This window comes from Miscanthus floridulus, chromosome 8, assembly GCF_019320115.1.
Source record: "Miscanthus floridulus cultivar M001 chromosome 8, ASM1932011v1, whole genome shotgun sequence".
NCBI classification, from domain to species: domain Eukaryota; kingdom Viridiplantae; phylum Streptophyta; class Magnoliopsida; order Poales; family Poaceae; genus Miscanthus; species Miscanthus floridulus.
In genome coordinates this window covers 34998742-35009672 of record NC_089587.1, presented here as the reverse complement: position 1 = coordinate 35009672, position 10931 = coordinate 34998742, and the positions used below count along the sequence as shown (strand labels likewise).

Sequence of the window (10931 nt, the reverse complement as noted above, 5' to 3'; positions counted from 1 at the left end):
TCTTGTCATGTTGAACGTATGCCTCACATTTAGCTGGCCGAATAAAGTACCTTTCGACCGCGAAGCTAGTGACACTATTCGAGCCGGGATAAACTCGAATTGGCAGACTGGTGCTGAAGGGGGTATGACGGAGACACGAAGAGTGAGCCCAAGGTGCGTCCTGGCTGTCGAGCGGTCCCTGGGTAGTGCGGTCCATGACTATTATCCCACGGCTACTTGGAAAGTGTCATTAGTGATTTGTAGCTCACTTGATCAGTGAGTATGGTTTGTGTGAGGAATAAATCACCAGCTAGTTAGGAATCGATTCGAATTGCCATCGCTCCTAGATAGTGAGCACTTGACTCGAGCTACAACATCGTAGTAATTATGATGGAACACTGATGGTTATCTGGATGGTATGTGATATGCTAAATCTAAGTTGGTAACTGGATGTTATTGGTTAATCAAGTGATTGCTATAGTATAGGTGCTTACCTAGATGGATAGGTCATAATAAAGATGATGCAAAGTACTTAAAATGATTTCTTCATGATAGCTTATGCTTTTCGTAAACGAGTCAGCTAGCCCACTAAAGAAAGCCTTGCATAATCCTTGGTGTCGCTTTATTTTGGTTTAAGATGGATAAGTCTAGCTGAGTATCTTCTTGTACTCAGGGCGTTGTTCCCATTGTTGTTGCAGATGGTCAAATGTACTACAGCTATTGCATTAACTGCCTGTACCCGGCGATGGGCGACAACTAGGACCAAGGGCAATGGTCACTCCGTATCTCTCATCTGATGCTTTTGTTGGAGATGACTACCTACTGACACTGTATTTGAACCAAAAGTGTGTGTGTGGCTTTAAAACTATTTGCTTCCGCTATTTCAGTTGAACTTGGGTTGTAACAACTTTATGTTCTAAACTCCGATGTATCCAACTGTCATTGTGAACTTTATGTAACATGTGACGGTAATTGCTAAACTTGTACGATCTTGGTTTGTATGTCGATTGATTTAAAATCCTTCGTGGTTTCACGGACTACCGGGTTATACGGACTTAAGTTTGCTAAATTATCTGCTTCGGCGGAAGATTTCCTTACTTAATCTCGTATAATTGGTCGGTTCTGTTATCGGCGCTCTCCTCCCTCCATCCCTCTCCTCCCTCCCTCTTGCGCGCCCTCTCCTCCCTCCTTCACGGCGCCATCCTCCCTCCATAGCGGCGTCCTCTCTCCTCCCTCCGGCGCGGATCATGGCGGAGCGGCCCTCACAGCGCTCGGCGGCGCAGATCCATGCTGAGGCGGGGTGGATCCATGGTGGGGCGGCTCGGATCCAGGCTAGGCCCCGGTGGATCCTCAGTGTGGTGGCCCACCCGTGGCGGCATCGCGTGGGGCGACGCAGCCTCCCTCTCGCGGGTGCGGGCGGCGGCGTACCCCGACGCAGATCCTCCCTCTCCCTCGAGCTCTGCGGCGGATCTAGCCAAGGAGCACCTCCAGCGGCGGCAGATCCTCCCTCTCCCTCGAGCTCGACAACGGATCTGGCCGAGGACCACCTCCAGCGGCTTCTCCAGGCGGATCTGCGACTGTGGCGTGGTGGTGGTGGTGGTGGTGGTGCGTGGGTGTGCTGGCGGCGGCATGGTAGCGGATCTGGGCGCTGGAGGAGGCGGGCGGCGGGCGGTGGTGGCAATTGTTTTTTTTTATTTTTTTGCCGAAAATGTTTGCCGAGTGTTTTTTGGGCACTCGGCAACGTCTTTGCCGAGTGTACGACAAAAAACACTCGGCAAACTAGCGTTTGTCGTAAAAGGGTTTGCCGAGTGTCGTTTGCCGAGTGTAACACTCGGCAAACCCTTTGCCGAGTGTTTTTGGGGGCACTCAGCAAAGTTCCTGTATCCGGTAGTGTAAGTTTATGCTTAGTATCCATAACTAATTAAAAATCACTTTTTAATTAGATAATAGATAGAATCCAGCAAACCTCTTTAAAGAAGAAGAAAGGGGCATAAGTCCAAAATCTATAAGCGATGAACACTACTATCGAGATCATTTGCACAGGTGGATAGGATGAGCGTAACAAACGGCCGCCGCGAGGGTTCTATCGTAGCCCACCAATCTAGCACCACGCATCGTCCTCTTGACTGATGTGGTGCTAACCTCTGGGTCAATGCAAAGGTCCGCAGAGTTGCCACCGCAAACTCGTCTCACGTGAGAAATACTCGCAGGATCATTTGTAGAGTTACAGTCCACGAACTAATCATCAAGATTCACATAACTCAACATCATGCAGCAATGAATAATTTATCAAGTTACATCATGGTTATAATACAATAGATACAAGAAATAGAGTGGAGTTATATTTGGGTAAAGTTCATCGTTCTAGTTTTCTCTCTTTTGCACTCAAGCATCTTCTCATCAGATGAACGATAGCTTGTAGGGGACACCCATCCCATCTGCTAGGCTTCGACCTCACCGGAGCTTGGCTCAGGCGGTCACTAAGTCTTGAGCACCTGTAACAGCTTAACGGTAGTACCGTGAGTATAATTGTACTCAGAGGACTTATTCCAACATAAATATTTGGTGGATACAGGGGAGATTAAAAGGCATTTGTAATTTTCATAAAAGCATGGCATAGGTTAAAGAATGATATGCTCATGATTCTAACTTATCAAATTATAGATAGTAAACATGTATAACAATTAAGTGATCCATATCCCATCTCATAAGCAAGTTCATTTGATCTCACTATGCTGAGTCTAAAAGAAAGAATAACCAAACAATTCCGTCCAAAGCTCTTGCTGCCCTTCTAAAAAAATTGTTTAAGATCAACTATGTTACAAGAAAGACAGGATGGCTTGGCTATGTGTAGCATTGAGGAGGATGTTTTTTGATAACATTATCTCAATACTATTCTTCAAGATTTGGCATCAAGAAACGCCGGGAGATGGTTTTTTTATAATACACTGAAACATTATTGTTTTATTTGAGGTAAAAACAATAGTTATTTTAATGTTTTTTCTTTTCTTTGTTATACTATTGTTACCTTTTATGAACTATTAGTACTATTATATTATTTTAATTGTCATGCTAAAAATAGTTTAATAGGTCCTTACCATCGTGTTTGCAAAGGACCTTTAAAATTGCAGAGCCGGTACTGCTTGTGCTCACAAATTCGATATAGCTCTCTCCTTGTTCCTAGCTTAGAGTATTTCCAAGAGTTTCCAGAACTCACTCTCAGCCTTGATTGTTTTTTTAAGATTGAAAAAACACTCTTCAACAACTCCATTTCAACTCACAATCTTTCCACACTTAGAAAATTGATCCAACCGTACGGAAAAATATGCGTGCGTATCGATGGGCCAATCTAGAGGGCAAAGGACGTGGGAAAGAATATGGGATAAGGACCGAGTTCTCAATACAAATGTACAAAAGGAAAAGAAAATATAAAAATTGTTGGGATGATTTAGAAATAGTCCATGATTTCTGATCAAAATTATTTTCTATCTTTTAGGAACGAGATTTAGAAATGGTCGGAGAAACTCAATAAATACATTTCCAACTTTTTTAGCCATTTAAAAAAATCATTGATTTAGTAATTGTTTTCCAAAAATTCTTGGAGATGCTCTTTTTTTTAGCAGACTTGGAGATGCTCTTGTATCCTCTCGACCTCTCCCTCACTCAGAAGTCTGCACGGGACAAGCCCATACACGCGTTACAGACCCATTCTCAGCCGGAGGAGTACTTGTGATTATCCACTCGGCTTCTCTTGTTGCAACACCGGGCTGTTGGGCCGTCTGGGGCTTCCTTGGTTATGGGCTGGTGTGGACGGACGGAGCTGGCACGCATTAGAGAAGAGAAGCTACCCCACGCCACAGGGCCCATCCGCCTCCTGCCGGCGGCGCATCTCGCTCGCTGACGGAGTGACGGACCTATCTCGCTCGCGCGGAGCTGAAGGGCCGCGCTCGGCGGGGAGCACAAGGGCGAGTCGGTTCCTTCGCCAGGTCTTCGTCGGGCGCTTCACCGGCGACGAGCACCCACCGGGTATGCCCACCCCTTCTCTTCCCTTCCCGCTGTGCGAAACCGAGCGCCTGAACCCTAACTTAAGCTATTTGGCGATTTGTATTCGTGTCTGATCTACTATTTTCTATAAAGTCGTCTTGAGATTGATTGACTCCTCGAAAAGCGAGGGTATACATGTATTATGCCTACTAACTTCGATTTTTTTTTTGGCAAAAATTACTGGGCTTACATGTGTACACCCTTGTCGTTTACCAGGTCCGCCCGACTAATGAAACTTTGTACAATCATTATTTAGTTGAAATTTCAGTCGCTGTTTCCCTTTCCAAATGATTAATTCATATAAGGAATATTTTGTTTCAAATCATTTTAGTGATTGTATAAGTAAAGTTGTGATATGATAGGATATTATGCTATATTTTGTCATGCTGCACGCCAAATGGTATATTTCGGACATCATACATGGGTAAACCAGCTGACAAGTGGAAGAAAGCAATTATGTGCATATATACTTCTTATATGTAATGATATGATAATATCATCATGTTCCTTTTCCTGTCTTTGGATAGCAAATACAAATAAAAGGTTTAATGTTGAACTATGCAATGTGCAGTGATGCATATTCCATTTTGAAGCATTCAGTGAGGCGTTTCATTTTTCATGGGTATTTTGTGTTTTATTGGGCTTTGTAGGCATTTATTTGCATCTACAATGTCTCAACTTGGCACATGTTCATTGCCAGGAGCTGCAATCTATGGCACTTCAACTACCAGATTTGGAGGTAATTATTGGATTCAAGGTCTATTTTTTTCATTGTTAGTCTGAGTTTCGTCTGTTTGTCATGATACATCAAGAGACTATTGATTTTGAAGTACAATTGGAAACAAAAAGATTAACTGAACCAGAAACGCAAATAACGTAATAACAGAGTTTTGGCCGGTGAAAACAAGTAGATTTGGCATCGGCACATAGATCCCCCACGCAATGCTTTGCTGTCCATCCGTGCATCAATTCTGGTTCTGGCTGTGCTCCCCATGTGTCGATTCCGGCTGCACATCTGCGTCCGCCAGGACCTAGGGCGAGGATTTGTGGAGGATTGCTCTGCCCTGCCTCCTCACTGAACACAAGCTCCGCTCTGCTGTTCGCTGGCTCCTAGCTTTGCCCTACCTTCCCACCAGGCCCAGATTGAGCCACGCGTGCCTCTGCTCCTCTTGCTCTCCCTATGATTTGTTTCTTAAAGAAGATAAGATGCTTGCCTGCTAGTTGTTTGCTTATATGAGCCTGAAAGGCAAATGGTACTGCTTGGGTACTTGTGATTTGTCTTATACTTGCTTATTAGTAAAGTGGTACATTGGTCATGTGATTTTATATGCTAGTATGGTATTGATGCTAAGAGTTGGCAACATTAAGGTCTGATTTTCTTCTGAATTTTTAGTAGAAATAGATGTTTGTATGGCATTGCCTAGGCTAGTGCCTTATTTGCCTAGGCAGCTGGAAAGGAGGTCACTTGCCTTGTTGCCTTAAAAACCATGCTCTGTATATTTCTTCTCTCTCCTGTCTCATTGTTAGTATAGGTAACCACATTCAAAAAGCTTCATGATCTGCTAGTTTGTAATATTGTATTGCTGTTAATTTCATATTGGTTTATTAGCTTATCCTTAAAGTTGCTGCCTTAAATGCATTGGAACCCAAATAAAGTGGTGGTGGTGTCAGTATGTGGTGTAGTATATGGTGCAAGTAAAGCATCTTAGTTTGACTGGTAGCCTATTTCCTGCAAGTCTTGCCTTTTGCTCTAAAGATTTGACTGCTCTACCTCAGCCATGAAAACTGATGAATCAAATGCAGAGTCTATTCAGATATGTCATGGATAATCTGTGATAGCACACTTTCCCTTTTTATGAGACGGCTGTTAAGTTGATGTGTAAATAATCTTTTTAAATAAAATAAAAAATTGGCTGTTGTCAAGTATTTTGTTTTATTATTTTAAAGAGTATGTATCATATATGATAGGTTCATACCGCACTTTTGCTTTTTATGAGACAGTCATTGAGTTCATGTGTAAATACTCTCTCTAGAGTAAATTGCACATGTCTATAAACTTTAGAATTGTACATTTAGGTCCATGGACATGTACAAGTGGGCCAAAAAGCCTCCCCCAACTTTTAATTGAGGTTTTTTTTACATCACTTTTAATTGAGGGTTACTTGGTTAGGGACTATTCCCTCCGTCCCTAAATAACTGTCGTTTTTTGTTTCCGTGTGTTAATTTTGACTAGATTTGTATAAACTCCAAATAAATTTATTATGAAAATAGATTCAACGATCTATCTAATGATATTAATTATGTACCATAAATATTAATATTTTTTCTATAAAATTAGTCAAAGTTTTTTCTCGGGAAGCGAGAACGATAGTTATTTAGGGACGGGGAGGGAGTAGGTGACACATCCATGCATGTCTAGGTGCCTAAGATACATTTTGGTAGGAAACATTTGATCTTGGATTCTGTGGTCTGCGAATCTGCACAAACCTTCTGAGTTTTGGCCTTGATGATCCTCTTTTACAATTTACATTGTAATACACTATATATTGTTGAATAATGTTTCCAAATTTCTTACTGATTGGTAGGTTCGGAATTTCAGCAACCTAAAGTTAATCACATCTCATTTGGTCGGAAAGTGTCTGCTAAAGCAACATTGAGAGTAAGTGTGTTTAATGAATTGTTCTCAATTTTGATCTTACTACATGTAAAATTGAGCTTAAGGAATTGAGAACTAATCACAAATTCAGGCCTTGTATCCATAGTTATTAAGGCGCTAAGGCGAGACGTGGCGAGCCACCCCCTTCCAATCGCCTAGGCGACGCCTAGGCGATCATAAGGCGAGGCAAGGCGACGCCATATGATTATAAGAAACTTCAAAGCAGCAGCACAGAGGAAGGAAAAAAAGAAAAAGAAAAAGAAAAAGAAAAGAAGAAAAGAAGGACAAGACACTAAGAAAGGCCCAGCCCACCAGCCAGCCCATATATCCTTCCTGGTGACCTATCTGTTGCCTCAGCCCTTCCCATCGACAAGCATTCCGTCTCCGCCGCCACTGCCCCTCTCTGTGTGGGACTCTTCTCTCCGTCCTTCCCTCTCCCGTTCTCCATTTGCGCCGCTGCTGCCTGCAACCATTCCTCCCTACCTCTTCCTCTCCCCGTCCTCACTGCTGGTGCCGCCCCCTTCCAAATCCTCTCCAGTCACCTGTAGATCGCAGATCGAGGGTTGCTGACTGCTGCTGCCCCTCCCAGATGTCCGATGTCGCAGAAGTTTGCGACGGCCATAGCGTCTGGAGCCGATGGGGATGGAGCAGAGACAAGTGCTTGGCCTTCCCAGTCCTCCTCCAGTTCTTCCTCTCTCTTCTGCCTCCCCTCCTCTCTTGTTTTGCTGATTTTTGGTCATGGCGTCGGGGACGCCCAGGTTTCTTTTAGCGCCTCGACGCCTAGGCGACGCCTTAATAACTATGCTTGTATCAAAGCATACGTAACCATTGCATAGTGGAACTTGTGTGCATTTAAAAACGTGTTGTCATTGTCTCCATGTTTCAATATAAAATTATGTTAAATCGTCAGCTATGGTAGATTGACCTTCACTGCTAACTTGAGGTGATGTGCCAATGAGGACCTCATTCTATTAGTTATATGCCAGGAGTGCATATATTATGAAAATTTTGTGTGTTCAGTGTCTCACATATATATATTATGGATTTATGATGTTTCTAGTCAAATCACATGTCTTCAATTTCCATAATTTTTTAGATACCATCATTGTTACTTGTACTGTATCTTGTTACTTGTAATGGCTACCATCACTGTGAAATTCAAAAATTGAACTTGAAAATGCTACCTTGATTATATTGTCTATGATCTACTTCACTGTGAGATCCTTTGTTTAACCACCCTCCTGTGACAACTGTTTGCTACAGATTGTGAAATGCAACGCTACTCAAACACAAAGTGTCCAAAAGAAATCTTCAAGTGCAACTATGCAACGTGATAAGAAAGGTTAAAATTTAGAACTCTCATACTACATATAATTGAATTCATTTTTTTCTTGTCTTCGAAGCAGGTAACTGATGTTGCTCAAAGACAGAAGTCAAACTCACCACATTTACTTAATTTTACCCGTGTTATTTATAACTGTTCTAGGGAAAGTACAGGGGCCAAAACTGGATGACGGGAGCGGTGGGTTCCCTCCATTCCGCTTCGGCAAAGGTGGGGGTGGTGGTGGAGGCGGCGGAGGGGGGCAGCAACTACTTTGGCGGATTCCTTCTCTTCTCATGCGTGTTGCTCTTAGACTACCTGAAGGAGTTCGAGAAGTACCTGCTTGCTCAGAGGCACCGAGCTGGAGATGATGGCAGCAATGGGCTGCTGCAGGCATGATTGCCTTTCGGCAGTCTCACTGGCACTAAGCTACTGGTTTCTGATCTGAAGAGTGCTTCATGTGACTCTGGGTTAAATCCAACTTCCGCGATCATACAATGTGAGTGCAATTGATTGTATTGAGGACTTGCACTGCAACTTGCTCTGCCATTGATCCGTGTGGTGTCAAGTACTGTGGAAATCTTCTGATGCATTCCCTTGAACTTTCTCACCTCGTCTCGAGCAAGGTTCATAGGAACACACAGTGTTTGAAACTCCAGGCTCTTCGGAGGAACTTTTTTTTTTCATAATAAGGGATAGGATGTTAGTTTATTCTATATGTATGTCATCCAATTCGGTAAAGAATGCATCTGTTTCAGTAAACACTCCATGTTCTTCTCTTGTGTTAGAAAGTTTTGTTTGGAAAAGTGAGTTTGATCCAGATCCCTAGGATTTAGTGCGGACTTAAACTAAATCCTTTTTTGAAATCATATATCAATCATCCCCATGCCGTGCCCTGGCCTGGACTGGACGGCGTGATTAGAGCGTCATGTCCATCCCAACCAAGCTCGAGAACAGAGCGTCCACTGTAAACGATATGGCGAGGCTGCCGATAGATGCTCAACTTGGATAGCGCCTAAATGGAGGGCAGAGCAGATGCTGCACCCCTGCTGGTTCGTTTCCGGGGAAATTCCCGTGCTAGTCAGCTGTGAGTGTTTGAATCCAAAGTTGCCGCCCCGTCAATATGTTTTGTGAACGCTAGACGTGAACCAACAATGACCAGACCAGACCAGACCACCAAGCCTCGACCCACGAGTCAGTCCGCATCTCGCAATTCGGCGTTCATTTCGATGCAGATTCACGAGAATAACCGTATGAATTCGCTGGACTTGACCAGGAAGACGACGAGGTCTCGTCTCGGGTCTTGGTGTCTTTCTATTATTTCGTCTGCATTTTCGGCCCCGTGATTTCCTGGGCCCTTCTGTCTGCAACCACCAGTCCGGAGTCAAGCAAAAAATGTACAGTTAGTGCTAACAAATGCAGAACGTCGCTGTCGCAGACGGATCACGTTCGGTCTTTAGATAGGGGCTGACGGCTGAAAAAAAAAAAAGAGAGCTGCAAATAGCGTCGGTTTGGTGAGGGTATCATTGCTGGCGAATGCGGGGATTGGTGGTTACGCTGCGACCCATCACGCATAATCAGAGTTCATTAGCGGGGGGTGGTGGGGCGTTGGAGAATCCCGCGATCATCAATTCCTCATGCTGCTCTCCAGGAGTTACGGCGAGAGCGCGATTGAAAAGCCATCCAGACGTGTTGTATTTGTTTGATTTGACGCCTCCCCGACTTAGTTAGCAAACTCATTTTAAGCTTGATCGTGGCACCAGTTCAGTTACTACTTATAGTGCCCTGTAAATGCTTGTTTTTTTTCTCATTTTCGAGGTGCGCCTCTGTTCTCACAGTGAAATCTGCCCATACTTTCTTTTAATGTTTTCAAAATACTTTAATAAATAATTAAAAGGTAGTGGTTGGCGGTAGCCAAAATCTTGAAAATAGTAAGATAAAGTGAAAAGCATAAAGTATTTGTTAGAGAAAATAAAGAAGTAGCAGCATGAACTGAATCTACCTGCCTACTACTACAATATATATAGTACTAAAAATGCTCTAAGAGCATCTCAGGCAGCTCCCCTATCCTTAGTCCAACTACCATATTGAGGGAGTTGGCTAAAAAATTTGCTCCCGTAGCTCTCCTTTTCAATCCCCATTAATTGGTGATCACCGAAATTCACCATAACTCCCCCCAGATAGAGGGGGAGATGCAGCTCCCCAAAACCTCACCCACATCCCAACTGTCGCAATCTCCTTCCCGTGCCCACGCAGATCTTGCGTCTTCGGCGAGCCGTTGTTGCGTCTCCGGCGGATCTTGTGTCTCCGGCTTGTGCGAAGGATGGGGATGGATCTGGCGAGCAGTGGATTGTGTTAGTTGATCTCCACCGATAGGCCTAACGGCCTATTGGGCCCTTGCCTCTGCGCCCTGATCGGGGGCATCCAACCCTAACTGGTTGGTGGGCCCCTGTCGCACAGCACATATATATAGAGGAGTGGAGAACTGGGCTCAGCTCACGAGGTTCGAAGGAGCCGTCACACCCACCTACATAAAACCCTAATCCGATCAAAGGTCGTGCTGCCAGCGACGGGATGTGCCCCACCACCGTCGTCGTCCCCCTGCAGGTCTACACCGGACCGCCATCTCGCCACTGAGCCGGAGCTGCCCCTACACCGGCGTCTATGCTGCTGTTGTGCTACAACAGTGAAAGGCGAGAAGGGTCTTCCCCGGATCTACGGGTTACACACACAGAGGTACTAATCATTGATCCTAACAATGGTACCAGAGCCAGGTTGCCTTTGTGTAACCCTAACCCTAACCGGGTAAAAGAAGAAAGAAAGAGAGACCGGGGTGGCAAACGTCACTGTCTACCGGTCACCACCGCCACCGCGCGGGGGAAAAGAAAATAAGATCCATTCGGATCAGAGAAGAGATAGGACCCTCGGCTC

At 44.4% G+C, this 10931-nt stretch overlaps 1 pseudogene; it reads left to right on the top strand.

Moving 5' to 3' along the window:
- Positions 1-3800: 3800 nt before the first annotated feature.
- Positions 3801-8762, top strand: LOC136471580 (protein FERTILITY RESTORER RF2, mitochondrial-like; annotated as a pseudogene).
- The last annotated feature ends 2169 nt before the right edge of the window (positions 8763-10931 follow it).